Below are 15,116 nucleotides of genomic sequence, written 5' to 3'. Positions count from 1 at the left end.
CCGTGTTACTCCATTTCCTTAGGGCTGAGCATAAGAGAACTTTTCTAAGGCAAAATGTCCATCTTGTGACCTTGTTTCTGTTACGCAATAGGTGGCTCAGTCAGGTTTTCCCTTGATCTGGTGTAGTTTAGTGGCTAACAGACCAAGCCATGAATCACAGTCACCATGACGATATTTCAGAAACCCCCTGATGAAGCCATGGAAGAGCAATGTATTAGTCTTGTATCATCACTTTATGCAGAATAACCATTAGGGAGAAACAGCTGGCCTTCCGTCGTTGAATGGACAGGAGCACACAAATGCTTCACTACACAGATCAGGACTTGAGACCTAACAATCCTGAGCGTCGTTCATTACATGCCTCCTTCTGCCGGGGCTCCCTACTATTCTCTGGCCAGCATGAAAGAAGAAATTATTTTTCCTACTATTCTGTACTAGCAGATTACTGCCATTAGACATTGGAGGAGAGTCTCAGATGATCAGGTTCATATCCGTACGCTATGATGATGTCCGTCATGTATTTCAATGGGTGCTTAACTGGACTGCTTTTGTTTTTGGAGAAAAAGCAGCAGCAGGCCCAAAATCTGCAAGAAGCTGCCAAACTAGGCTGGTCCCTGCAGTGGTTTTCTGCTGAAAATTGCTTCTGGATGCTTTTTGCTCCCAAAAGTGCCAAGTAGTTTGGCCTTCACTCAATAAAGGTTGACTTCAGTAGAGCTTCAATACTGTACTAAAAACAGTGGTAATAATACATAGCATTTATGTAGCATTTGCCGTGGACTGCAAGAAGATCAAACCAGTCCATACTCCAGGAAATAAAGCCAGACTGCTCACTTGAGGGAAGTACTTTTTACAAAACTGAAGTACTTTGGCCCCATAATGAGAAGACAAGATACCCTGGAGAAGAGGCTGATGCTAGGGAAAGAGGAAGGCAAAAGGCAGAGGGGCCGACCAAGGGCAAGATGGATGGATAATATTCTGGAGGTGACAGACTTGACCTTGGGGGAGCTGGGGGTGGCGACAGCCGACAGAAAGCTCTGGCGTGGGCTGGTCCATGAAGTCACGAAGAGTCGGAAGTGACTGAACGAATAAACAACAAAAAGCATTTTAGAATGTTCAAATAGATATAAAGTGTTACAAAAAAGGAATGAGTACAACAATCCCCTAACAATTGATATCAAACCAACAGTTATGTATATATGTATGATACAGAAAAAAGGGGGGGGAGTTGATACAACTTCTAGGGGAAGGAAGCTTAATTGAAGTAGAAAAAAGAAAAATTAAAAAGAAAAGAGACAAGAAAGAAAAGGAAAAAATCTTATATATATATAAAAAATATTTTTTAAAAGTTCAAATTGCTCCATGTCTCTAGACCCCTCACAACAACCCTGTAAGACAGGTAGCTCAGTTCTATTATTTGTATATTGCAGTCGGGGGGGGGGGGGAGCTGAGGGTGAGACATAGCAGCTTGCCTAAGGCTTTCTAGTGGGTTCATGATAGAGGCAAGATATAAACTTGGAACTTCCTGACCATATTGTGCTGCTGGATCCAAACAAGCCCACTGGGAGATATAGAGGGTCAAACATGAAAAAGCAGGTAGCAAAATGAGAAATTAACCACTTTGATTAAGCAACAAGGGCCACATTACCTTTTATGCCTAGAGATCAATGATTGATCTCTCCAGAGTCAGCCCAAGACATTTTGCTGCTGAGACAAAGAACAAAATGGTGCCATCTCTCACGCCATGTACAAAAGCCAACTGGACTGACAGCTGAATCTTTCTTCAACACTGGCAATATAGGACAGCACCTCCACTGCACTTGAAGGCAGCAGGCTGGTTTAGGGGGCACAGGGCTGGCTGCTTGGCCTATAGCTCTCTCCTCCAACACTTTGCTGCTGCTTCCCAGCAACTGCCGCCTGAGGTGACCACCCCACTTTGCAAAAGGGGAGGGCCAGACCTGAATCTCTCAATGTTTTGTTTTTAAATGCAGCCACGAGGAGGTGGGGTTGCTAATTTTATTGGGGAAGTGGCATGGAGGTCAAAGTATTTCATATTTTCTTCCTGCACTGTTTCCCTGATCCAAATTGTGTGTGTCCCCCCCACAGTTGCTATTTACTCCATGGGGAGAAAAATACAGGCACGATGCAAGTGGAACTCCTAAACCACCACATGCTTCCCTGATCAACTTTGCAGCTCCTTGCCTCACAGCTCAATTGGGATTATGGCGATGATGATAAGGCACAATATGCAGTTTGAACCTAAGCCCTAACAATTCCACACTCTTGGTAAGAAAGGCTGATGGATGCCAGTGAAAACCTCTGCGTCAGCCTTCCCCAGCCTGTTGCTGTCCAGATGTCATAGAATCGTAGAATAGTAGAGTTGGAAGGGGCCTATAAGGCCATTGAGTCCAACCCCCTGCTCAATGCAGGAATCCACCTTAAAGCATCCCTGACAGATGGCTGTCCAGCTGCCTCTTGAAGGCCTCTAGTGTGGGAGAGCTTTGGACTTTCATCAGTGCCAGCCAGCATAGCTAATGGTCAGTAGTAGTCTAATATATTTGGAGGGTATCAGCTTAGGGAAGGCTGCTCTATGCAATGCATGCTGAGGACACACAAAGCTCTTGAAAGGAACTTCATTGCCCAAAATTATAACCTCAGTCAACTCTTTTGTCATCCTTCTGTTTGAAAAGTTAAGAAAGTTTCTCAGGAATACAACAAACCCTTTGCCACATCCCTGCAGAGTTTAAGCAGGAAATAGCTCAAGCGCTTAGGGTACTGAACTATTAAAGTAATATTTGTGTGCACACATTGTCTTCTGCAAACCAGAAAGGAGTAAAACGCTAGACTGTTAAACTGAATGGGGCTTACTTCTGAGTAGACATACACAATGTTGCACTGTAAAAGAAGTTCCCAGCATCGATCAAGGTTTTTTAAGAGACGAAAATGTGGGTGGGCAGGAAGGAAGTTTCTAACCATGAAGCAGAGAAAAATTAGTACAGCATGCAGAAATAGTCATTGTGTTGCTCAGGAAACCAATGGCTGCAATTAGAAAAATTAGACAGCTTCTTTGTAGTACTTTTAAATGCTCCATTCAGTTGTATCACAGAAGGCAGGTAAACACATTGCTCCTCTTCCAAAATTTAAATAAGCAGTAAATGACAAATGTATGAACTGCATGCAATGATATTGTTACAAATATACAGGCTCTCCTCTTGAAATTGAAGCTACATCTACAGGTTAAACGCTTAATTTGTTCTCCTGGTTCTTAGAGTCTTTTCCATTCATGTGGGGACTCTCAGCCCAACCTACCTCACAGGGTTGTTGTTGTGAGGATAAAATGGAGAGGAGTAGGATTATGTACGCCACCTTGGGTCCTTGGGAGGGATATAAATGCAATAAATAAATAAATAATCCAAGATTCCTGTCTGGGAATCTTCTATTCCATAATAATTCATATTGGCTAGGAAAGCCAATCTTCCGCAGGTCAGCTGTCTAGCATAAAGTGGGAGAATAGGAAGGAGTTTGGCACATAATATAATTAATTGTAGGTTAATTTGGGGTTGTTTAACACAGAATTAACCCTGGTTCATACAACATGGAGCAAACTCCCAAACACTCTCATTGGAAGTTGCATACTCAGAATGGTGGTGGCATAACACACAAAGTTTCCTGGAATATCTAGTTTCAAAATCTGTTAGCTCGTTACACATAGAAGATATGGGATAAAACTCTACCAGTTCTTTAAATCAATTTCTTTTATACATACATAATCTTTCTTTGGATTTTGGAATTTTAATTTCCTTTACTTTTGGCAGGTATCCAGAGTTGCCCAGGTGTACAAAAAAGAGAGGTAGGGTTGTAGCAAATTGACTTCTGGTGTTATGGCAAAGAACACATTTCTCATATTTTTCTCTTTCTTCATTTTTGGGGTATATCCTGTCAAGATGCTTCTTAATATTGTGCTGCTTTTAATAATGTATTTGTTTAAATGTTTTAATCAATTATATGTATTTTATGGTGTCTGCATTTGTGTTTTACCCCGCCTTGATCCAGAGGTAGAGGCGGGTAACAAATAAATAAAGAAGTAGAAGTAGTAATAGTTGTTGTTGTTGTTATTGGAAAACTTTGGTTAAGTCTTCCAGACAAGATTCACCAGCTGTCCCCCTATCTGATACACCGGCTGTTCCACACAAAGAAGTTGTGCCAGCCCCCACATTGGTCTAGAAACACACCACGGAAATGCATTTCACTTGTGCTTCCTCTTTCCGTATTACCTGATAACATGCAAAACCTGTGGTGATTTGTACAGCTTGTCATACTTGCTGCTTATCATGGGAACTGTTCATACAAGTCCAAGAACACCATTTGGTTAGCCCTTTAATGAGTGGAAAGGGACATTGCCTCCTTCCTGCCTCCCTTCCCACTTCCTCTTGAGCTTCAGCTTCCCAGACACCCTGAGGTAAAAAGGCATGAAATACAAAGCATGTGTACCACACAGTGGTCTGGCAACCCCATCCCTCCATTTCAGCTGTTCTCTTCTGACACGACTTACATTTTGGTTGTTTGTACTTGTGGATCAGGGGATGGGGGAGACAACTTGAATATACAACATTGAAGAGTTATTTAGGGCATAATCCTATGCATGTTCAGACAGGAGGAAAAACTACAATTCCCAGCATTTCCCAGCTAATTTATTTATTTATTTTATTACATTTATATACCGCCCCACAGCCGAAGCTCTCTGGGCGGTTTACAACATTAAAAATAGCAAACATTAAAAGTATACATTTTTTTTTAAAAAAAAAAACCATTAAAAAAAACATAAAAACAGTATAAAACGAGTGGAAAGCTAACCATGCTGGCTGACCATGCTGGCTGGGGGATACTGGGAACCATAGGACTTTTTCTGTGCGAACATGCATAGGATTGCGCCCTCGGAATCTAAACCTAAACGCAGACTAGTAAAAAGATGTATATTATTTTAAAATGCTAACCATGATGTTTCAGACATTTGTTGGGATAAGCCAGACTGTGCTGACATCTCCCAGACTTGGAAATTTTTCTTCACATACACCAGACAATAGCAAGCGACACTGTAATCCCTCCATGTATGATTAAGTCCTACTCACTCTCAAGACCTTTACCCAGCATGTTATACAAGGCAGAAAGCTGTCTGGGTACATTTGACTTGTAAATTATGTTTAAAAAAACAAGAAACAGTGGGATGGAAGGAACAACAGTACAAGCAAGGACTGGCAAACAGGATACAAGCCAGGAGACTCCATATTCAAGGTGTTTTATGAGGGCTCCCCCACTGCCCTCCCTCCTCTTTCACTCCTTGACGTTTAAAGAGGAAGTATCCACTCACAAAACTACCATTTAAAAACACGCATCCTCCATTTTGAACATTAGGCCCTATCCCACTTGCTACACTTTTCCCTGACTGCGGAAAAAAACACCATTTCAAGAGGAGTAACAGTCTTGCAGCAGAAACAACAAAGAGTTTTGTGGCGCCTTAAAGACTAACGAATTCACTATGGCATACACTTTTGTCACCATGTCAGGAATGCTGACGTTCCACATGTACTTTGGATCACGTTGTGCTATATGCTGCTCAGTCCTGATGAATGACTGTCTGTTACCCACATACTTAGCTACCTCTGTAGTGGAACACAGCGGCTGTTTGAACAGAGTACAGAGCCCCTCCACAGAGACCTCATTTCAAGGTTTCAAGTCTAGAAAAGATTTCAGGTACGCAATAGAAACTTGCACAGAAAAATATCATATTTCGTGGTAGATATAAAGACCTTAGAAAGCACAACATATTGACAAAGGGACTTCATGCCTAATAAAATGGTTATCACAAGGTGAATCTCAGAGGCCCACACTATAGACCAGGGGTGCAGAACCTCAGGCAAAGGGGCCAAATCCAGCCCTCTAGGCTTCCCCAGATGGTCAATGCCCCCTGCCCTGATCGATGGTTTCCCAACTTTTGAGCAGTCCCCCCACCCCATTGTAAAAGGTTGAAATGCCTCTCCAAAGGCTTACTTACTGGCTGTAAGTGCTTTAAGCTAAAGCGTGTTGGTTTTTTGGGGTCCACACATTTTGCTTTAGCCCTGCCCACTGCTGAAATGCAGCACCCAAAACTTCTCTGAAATGGAATTTCGCCCTCAGGCTGAAAGAGGTTCTGCACCTCCGCTACAGAGCAGTTCAGGCAGTAGCCACGCACACACAAAAGAAAGCCTATGCACATATAGCTGTTTGTGCATAAGCCAGCTGCCCCCAACCTGGTGACCTCCAGATGTGTTGCACTACAACTCCCATCATCAGCCAGTATGACCAGGGAATGGATTCCTGGTCAAGTAGGCAGCCTATAACCTTGTTCACACGTAACAACAACCTTGAGTATGGGCTGTTGTTGAATCTTGGATTGTTGCTGAATCATGGGTCCCCATTATGTGTGAACCTTGCACTACAGTTTAACTATGGGTTGTTAACTACAAACAACCCAGAATTCATAAACCAACAACAAACCATGGGTTCTCTTTGAGCATTTTTCAAGGTTAACAACCCATAGTTAAAACGTAGTGCAGGGTTCACACATAACAACTCATGGTTCAACAACAATCCATACATTACATGCGAAGCAGACCTGTGTGTCTATGGCTGTACAAATATAGGCTCTTCTTTCTGATAGTACACTAAACACTTGAATGTCAGGGTGGTCTCACTCCCCCCCTCTCTCCATGTATATATCATGTCCTGAACAGCCCTTTCATGTTTTTGTGACCACAGACAACCCATTTCTGCTCAGCATTTTCTCACCCACTCAAATGCCAGCTAATAAAGCAGTGGTAGGGGGAATCTGAATGTATTAATGTTGTATATCTTCATTTCCTTTACCAGTTTCCCATTCTGTCTATCTATCTCTAAATGTTATGCTCTTTCTTGTTTTTCTTTTCTTTTGATGCTTAATATTCTGAAATTTACTAGGGACACATGGGGTGACAGCAGCCATTTGTTCATCTTGGCAGGTAACTTGGACCTGAAGCAAAGTCCTTCAGCAAGTGCCAGGTAGATCTCATTCCCCCTCCCTATGCACACACACACACCCCAGTGATACAGAGAAACCTGGTTCTACAGCTAAAAGCACAGATTAGGAAAGCCACTCAAGTACATTAACCAATTAACCAGGAATTATTTGTGCAATATGCTAAGCAACCAGCCACTTCCTTTAACCAGTGAAGAAATACTTGCTCTGTTAGATAGACAGGCTTGGCAATAGCTCGTTAAAAGCTCTGTAGCACTGACTACATTAAGTGATTGTAAGGGAAGGTGCATCAATCCCAGTTGTCTCTGTCATGTTCTGCCTATTCACCATATTCATTATATGCATTTATAACTCACTATATAAAAAAAATTCAGGAAATAAATCGCTGTTGCTGATGCAATATGACACTCTTTACCTACATTCGAATCAATGAAAAATCGGGTTTTTATTTAATGAGGAGCCATCCCGTTGTCATATAGACAGGGCAGGGACTCATCTGAAGCAGCAGACTGCAGGAAGCAACTTGATCTCAGAACTGCCATTCATCAATGACTGCATGCATAATCTGCTAGGCAGAGAGTGCTGTCGATACTTTCCTCCTTATGCCTTCTACTTCCAACCACTATTAAACAAAGCTACCTAAACCCCCAGGCAACCTGTGTGTGGCTTGATTTGCAGAGGTACCAAACCCTGGCTTTTGTTTTAGATTCATGAGTATTCAACACTTATGAAAGTCACACGCCTAGTATTAGATCCTTCCAAATATGAAGAAACTTCATGACACTCCCATGCCACATGCATAAGAACACACCCTTCCTTGCATTCTGCTTTAACCATGCTTGAAGAGTTGCATACTCACAGCCACACATATGCTTCACATATAAGCATACTTTGCACAGGTGGGGCAGAAGCCATGGCACTGCGCTCCTTAACCTCCCTAAGTGTGAGCACAATGAGACGATTAAAGGGGTAAGTAATCCATGTTAGGTGTTCTTGACTAAGGGCTCCTAGGCAGGGAAAATAGGAGACTGAACTGATGCCCTTCCAAGTTCGAACCCAGTGCCTTGACCAAAGAACTCAAATGTCTTTTTCAGAAGCACATACTGTAGCATCATTCTGCACAAGAAATCCTTGCTCCGAAGGAGCTCGCAATCCAATGTGGCTACACTGAGATAAACAGTGCATCTCTGATATTGCCTCTCTTTTCAGAGAACTGCCCCTGACAAGGCTGAAATCCGTGATTACACGGTCAGCACAATTGCACAAGTGGTCGCTACAACTCACATTTTCTATAATAGGTCCCTTTGCTTTTCTCAAATTCAGTTTACAATAGACACAAAAATGAACACCATGTGGATCATGTGACCTTCCATTTAGAAGACCTTAGCGCAGGATATTGGGGGGGGGGGGGGACAAGAACTGTGCAACAATACCTTCTCAGTTCCAGGAAGTGACTTAATCCCATGTTTATCAACGTGATAGATGTCAACAAATCAGCGGGAAATGGATACAACGTCATCAAGCCTTGTTTACAGTGGAGTTGACATGAAGCTCAACTGGACCTAAAGTAAGTTTTGATTTTATTTTGGATAACCCAGAAAGTGGATGGAACACAGTAAAAAAAAAGTTTACAATCTGTGGCTCACTCGCAGGGGTGGGTTTGGCCTACAACTCCCATGATCCCTCACCACTGGCTATGTAGCTAGAACTGATGGGTGGTGTGGCCCTCCAGATGTTTTGGCCTATAAAAGTTGCCCCCCCCCCCTTGAGCGGCACAATGCTGGTGTAACAGCAGATTTCCATGTTCTGCCAATGTAAGGGCAGTGCAAATAACAATCCTGTACTCATTCAGCAGGCATAACTCAAGGAGAATTTATCTTCATTTACCTAATTTACCTAAATTCAGGGATAATTTACCTAAATTAAACAGCCTCTGGTTTATTTTCATAACAGTAGAAATCCAGGGTTCTAGAGCTGAATGGCTTATTTGGTTTTCCTCTTTTGTGCCTAATGCTGGCACTGCAGACTTGTCACACAAGTGGGTATGTCCATATGACAAGCTGTCCCTTCTGTTGCAGCTGCTGCAAAGAAAGCTGCCAAGCAGAAGCAGCCTTTGATGGGGATAAAGTGATGAGCAGATCAGTCTTTAGCCTGCATCTCTGATCTCACAACACAGGCTTGTCCCACACTTGGGTCTGGGCTTGAGCAGGAGCATATATATGTATTTACAGTATTTACAGACAGCCCTATAAAGATGAGCCTCTTTGGGAAAGGCATTCCACATCCGGGGTGCCACCACTGAAAAGGCCCTCTCTCCTGCAGCTATCCACAGCAACTCACTCACGAGGGTCAGTTGGAGAAACGCCTCCAAAGAAGATCTCAAAGTTTGTGGTGGTCCTTTAAGTACGCTGGTTCCAAGATGTGAAGAGCCTTTAAAGTTAAAATCTTCAACCAGGCCTAGAAGCAGACAGTGAAGATGACAAAGCACAAGCATGATGTGCTCATATTGCCTGGTCTTGTAACCAACCATATTCTGAACTAACTGAACTTTCAAGACCATTTTGAAAGGGTGACTCACATACAAAGCATTGCAGTAACACAAACAGGAGGTTCCCAGAAAAGGACATGAATGAATGAAATACAGTTATTGCTATCCAGGGATGTTTGTAGCATAGCAACTTAAGCTGGTAAAAACAAAAAAACAAAACAGCCCTACCCAATACAGCCAATGAAGAAAGATCATGGGAGTTGTAGGCCAAAACTTCTGGAGAGCCATAAGTTGTCCATCCCTTCCTTAAACCACACCACATCCTTTGTAGGGATGTTGGAGAAATCCACAACAAATACAGATGAGTACAGATTTTTTAAAAATCTGACCTGTGGATTCTGCAGCAGACCAACTTTTTCCAAGTTGTGCAGATTCCACAGACTTTCAGACTTTTTTTTACTTTGGGGGGGGGGGAATTTGCACTAATCTGAACTTGGACAAGCAGAATTAAATTCTGGTTAAAACAAATTGATTCTGCCAATGATGGAATGATGGAACAAAAGATATAACCCGCGAAACATACATTAAAAAGAACTAATAAAATCTATACATCCCTAATTCTTCATAAATCATGTAGACATGAAGTTTCTTTCGAAAATCAGAATTGCTGCTGGGAACTTTTTAATTTTACAAATAACGTCTACACACACACACACACACACACAGAGCCAACTTTTCAAATAGACAAGGAACACACTTCCTCCAACTGTTACAGAAACAGAATATCAAAAGACATTTTCAAATGCAATAATCAATTTCAAATGTTAACTGCTGGTTTCACAGGTCGAAGGTATTTGCATGAATAGATTTTAACAGTTCAACTACTCTAACTGGGCGGGATTGGCAAAAGGACAAAGGTTCTTACACCAGAAGGTTTCATATTAACTGACTGGGTTATCATACCTTTGAAACTCATGAGCTGGCAATCCTATCCACTAAGGAGGTACATAATTCACAAGAAAGCAGGTGGTGATCATACAGAAAGGGTTAGCACAGGGCAGCAAATAAGAGGAATAGCTTCTAGATCCCTATCCAACACTGGACTCATTGCCTTCTTGAACATAACTGCTACATGTTTATACACATTTTCTCTCTCTCACCTAGAAACAAAAATGAGCAGGAAAATCTAAAGGCCTTTGCTAAGATTACATAAGAAGTTGGTAGCAGAGCAATAAACTGAACCCAGGTCTTCCACATCCCAAGCTACAATTTCATCACTAAGGGGGCAATCCTATGCATGTTTAAACAGGAAAAGGCTGGCTGGGGAATGCTGGGAGTTGTAGGCCTTTTTTCATGACTAAACATTGCATAGGATTGAGCCAGAAACCTCTTATCTAGATTTTTGTCAGTTACACACTTTTGCAAAACAGACACCAAAATCCTTTCCCTTATTCTGACTTAGAAATTCACTATCCAAACTTGTTTTCCAAGCTGTCCAAGTTTCATTTCCCACGAGTCCCAGCTACAGATTACAAACTTGTTCCAGGACTGTATTGCGAAGTATTTAAATAGATTTGTTATGAAGCAGCTTGGCTCTTGGTTGTTAAACATCAGATTCTCACTCCTATGGAAACCAGGCACGATTACCATGAAGGAAACATTTTCCACTCCTCCCCCCAATCCCAAATGTTCTGATTTACCAGAAGAAAAAGCAACTATCAAGGTTGTGCAGCACTTATCTATAGACCTTGTGGTTTACTTGGTTGGTTTTTGTAACAAAACATGACAATAAGCTTCTCTGGTGAGCAAGGGAAAATGGCAGAAGACTTAGCACTGGCCTTAAATTTTGGGACCTAAACCAAAATTTAAACCAAAACATCACCATTAATCACTCGTATTGTCAGTCTTTCCTGGGACAATTTCACCAGATCTAATCATACGAGAAGTCAAAACACCATCACTGCAGTGGGGTTAAGGGGAATGGGTACAAAGCTATTTCCTTATTGGAACAAAGCCCTTAGGCACCAGGGGCAATTTGAATGCAAAGTAGCCTACTGGACTGACCCAGGAAGACATTTAAAAGAGTACTAAAAGGCATAAGTAATTATTAATTTCTGGGCAGGCAAGAACAGTAAAAAGAAGAGGTGACACAGAAGGGCACCCATTCTTTTAGGGAGTGTCCACATAAATAGTTTATTGCACAGTAAATGCAACTACTTCTCATTTATCATAGACATCCCACACTCAAGACTGCAACTGTGGTAAGGAGATATTGTCCCCCCCAGTATTCAACCAATAATCATATCAATTTGTTCTCAGAAAAATGCCATTCTTTCCCAGTTTATCACAATATCAATTAATGTGCCATGTGAAATGGAATGTGACTGCACACATGCAACACAGTCTGGGGTCTTCTTGTAAGTCTCCCCAAAACCCTCACGCAGGTCATTCCACCAATCCAGATCATATTAGACATATTTAGTCTGAAACAGACTTTTTCATGCAGCATAATTTAACCCTTTTAGCACCAGATTAACAAGGTGTTCATTAGATATTTCTATACCATAACCAGCAACACCATTCTCCCAAGCATGCCTGTTCCCCCCCCTTCCCCCCCCAAAATCCCTGCCCTGTATGGCAATTAAGATTATTAAAATGTTTCCTTTGGTACTGAACAAGAGGATTCTTTTTCTGACTTTAGCTGGCATGTGGCTGGGGTGGGGGGGGATCCCAATTGGAAAAGGTTAAGCCTCCCCTCCCAGCAATCTGTGTCTCCTCCAATCTCCCCACCTCCCCCGCACTTAAATTTAGAAAAAAACACCCATCATAGGTGTCACTAGAAGCTGTTCTTCTACACACTTAATTTCACAAATTAGGAGCAATTTTCCTACAGGAGGAAAAGAGAGCAAAATAGGGCAAGAGATAATAAGAAATTGCAAATTAATTGTAACTGAAGAGAAACTACTCATTTCAGATGATCTGGGTCGGGTTGCAAATTAATTAAAAGTGTTTATTTTATCTGAGGCATTTCAATGGAAATTGATTTGCTGGCTAATATGACAACTTAATGCAGATGAAATAAGCAAATCTCAGATGAAAGCCAGGTTTAAATATTAAGGCTTTCCCATGCAATCTGTGAAAATATCTCACCAACTTAATTTAGCTTTAAAGTGAAATCCTGTAATGGCTTTTAGGGTTATATTCTGTCCCCACTTAATAGAAGGGTATGCATTTATTGGGGGCGGGGGTTGAAGAACAGTGGAGGAAAATGTGTTGATGCTGCAGGAAATAGCGGATAGTGGTAAATTGCAGTTGATAAAAAGACAGGGCTTTACTGCAAGTCACGTGCCTCTTAAAAAAGAAAGAAAGAAAAGCCTGGATTTGTATACTGCTGGAGCAGAGAGTCGTTAGGAATGATAAAGTCACAAAATGAAAGGCAGAAGTGGTTCGAGGAGCAGGGTCTCTAGGTCACAGGTCCTATCCAATTGAGCAGCCGCCCCCCACTTGGTGCCATCCAGATGTGTTCGATACAACTCCCATCACCCCTGGCCAGCAATGGCCATCGCTGGCTAGGACTGATGGGAGTTGGAGTTCAACACAACTGGGGAAGGCACCAGATTGGGGAAGGCTGCAGTAGACGCTAAGGATAGTTATACAATCACATTTTGTTTATATATATATATATACACATATACATACAATGACAAACACAATAAATTCAAATCTAGTTGTTGACGGAGGGTAGTAAATAGATCTAACATTTTTCTTCTTTAAACACAAAGAGGAAATGCTAGAATCCTTTAGCTGCTTGGCGGTTTTCTTTATGATTCTTCATAACAAATTATATTTAGGGCACAGCCCTGTCGATTGTGCCCTCAATAATCAGAAGCCCGCAAACTCAGGCCTTAGCTAGACATAAGGATTATCCCAGGCAAATGGAGGGGTCATCCCTGCCTGTTCTCGGGATCCCCTGTGTGTCATTTGGATGCCCAGGGATGATCCCGGGATATAGGCCTAATCTAGCCATAGTCTCAGAGGCTTCCAATCAGCCAGTGTAGGGTAAGAGGAGTGGCAGAGGTGCTCTTCACCTCCCCATGATCCCGCCCTGCCTTTTTCACTCCTGAGGAGGCTGGAAGAGGCTCAGGATAGCTCACCCCTCCCCTCCAAGCCCACCAAAACACCCCCTTTCCGCCCACTCTGAGGTCGAACATCCTGGCTGGGGAATGCTGAGAACTGTAGGACTTTTTTCTGTCTAAACATGTAGAGGATTGCACACTAGTAAAGTGATTGTATCTGGGCATGTGCAAAGTGCTCTTTCTTCACAATTGCCTATATAGTGCTGGGGGGAAAGCTCTTAGGACATAGTATGGACTTCAGTCCTGGTTTCTTCAATCTGTAAATGAATGCTTGCCTTCAACGGATAGAATTGCTCATATATATTCCACCACCACCCCCTTAATCGTTTCCTTAATTGCTGGCAGAAACACTTTGCCATTGCTGCATCTGTATGCCTGCTGGAAAAGTTGCATCAGTTGAATTGGTTTTATTATGAGGCTGGAGTCTTCTCGAAATCCCTTTCCTGTGGCTAAGTTTGCTCAGTGTCAATCTGGTGGCAGGACCTATTAGTTTTAACTGTCCCAAACTGAAAGAGGATGTAACAGCTGTGCCTGCCACCTTAATTCCTCCATTGGTCCTTTTGCCCACCCTCAAGCAAGAGCCTCCTTTTGCATCTTATTTTTAGGAACATGAGGGCTCATCTGAGCATGTGCAGGCAGTGAATCTACCACAGTTCTTTCCACGATGGCTGCGAGGGAGCGGAGACTCAGATCTCCAACTCCCCCTACCGAGGTCAGAGCACTGTCGCAGTCCTTGAAGGGGGGATTCCCCAGTATCCTGTGCCCCCTCAGACAATGCCTAGGGGCATAGGATTGCTCCATCCCTTTCCCAAAATCTGAGGACAGTGTTTAATAAATATTGCTGTGTATGTCCCTGTTTTGTACACACAATAAAAGCAGGCCATATCGGATAAAAAACAGATATGATGACTTGGACTTCAGCTTATTTCCTTACTTTCATCAATTCTTTTCTGCCACAGCTATTTGCCACAGCTCCATGTACCAAGACTTCAGTGTTAGAAGTTCTAGTTTTCCATCAGCATGAATAAAATAAATTCCTTAGATGTCACTTTTGCATTTTGTTCTTCCCAAATTGTAAGCAGAGCTGGTGTAAGATACATTGTTTGATGTATAATATTTGTTTCTGAGAACAAGATGTTCCCAAACTGATGCACTCACATTTTGCATGGCACTTGCAACAGTCAAAAGAGTACTAGTTGAGTGTGTTTGGGGTGGGGGGTGAGGAGAAAGGGAATCTAGCTTAGTGAATGTTAACATTTTCCTTGTATTTTCCACAGACAATTCTCCTTCCTCCTCAATAGCATGACTGAAGTGTTGAGCTTTCGCCCGGCTTCTTTCTCAGTTCTTGAAAGAGCTGATCTAGTAACAAAGGGACAGATGGATGCTCACTCATTCTTCCCCTCCCCATTGCCTTTCAATGCAAGAGCAAGCAATAGCCACATCC

General features: G+C 42.3%; 1 protein-coding gene across 1 annotated transcript in view; it reads right to left on the bottom strand.

The window, feature by feature from the left end:
• The window catches only part of MICAL1 (microtubule associated monooxygenase, calponin and LIM domain containing 1), a 59,063-nt gene that overhangs the window by 41,145 nt on the left and 2,802 nt on the right, over nt 1–15,116 (bottom strand). The gene's annotated exons all lie outside the window — the stretch shown is intronic.

Source organism: Elgaria multicarinata, chromosome 1 (assembly GCF_023053635.1).
Source record: "Elgaria multicarinata webbii isolate HBS135686 ecotype San Diego chromosome 1, rElgMul1.1.pri, whole genome shotgun sequence".
Classification (NCBI taxonomy): Eukaryota; Metazoa; Chordata; class Lepidosauria; order Squamata; family Anguidae; genus Elgaria; species Elgaria multicarinata.
Note: the sequence above shows the minus strand (reverse complement) of the source record. Positions and strands in the feature narration are given on the sequence as shown.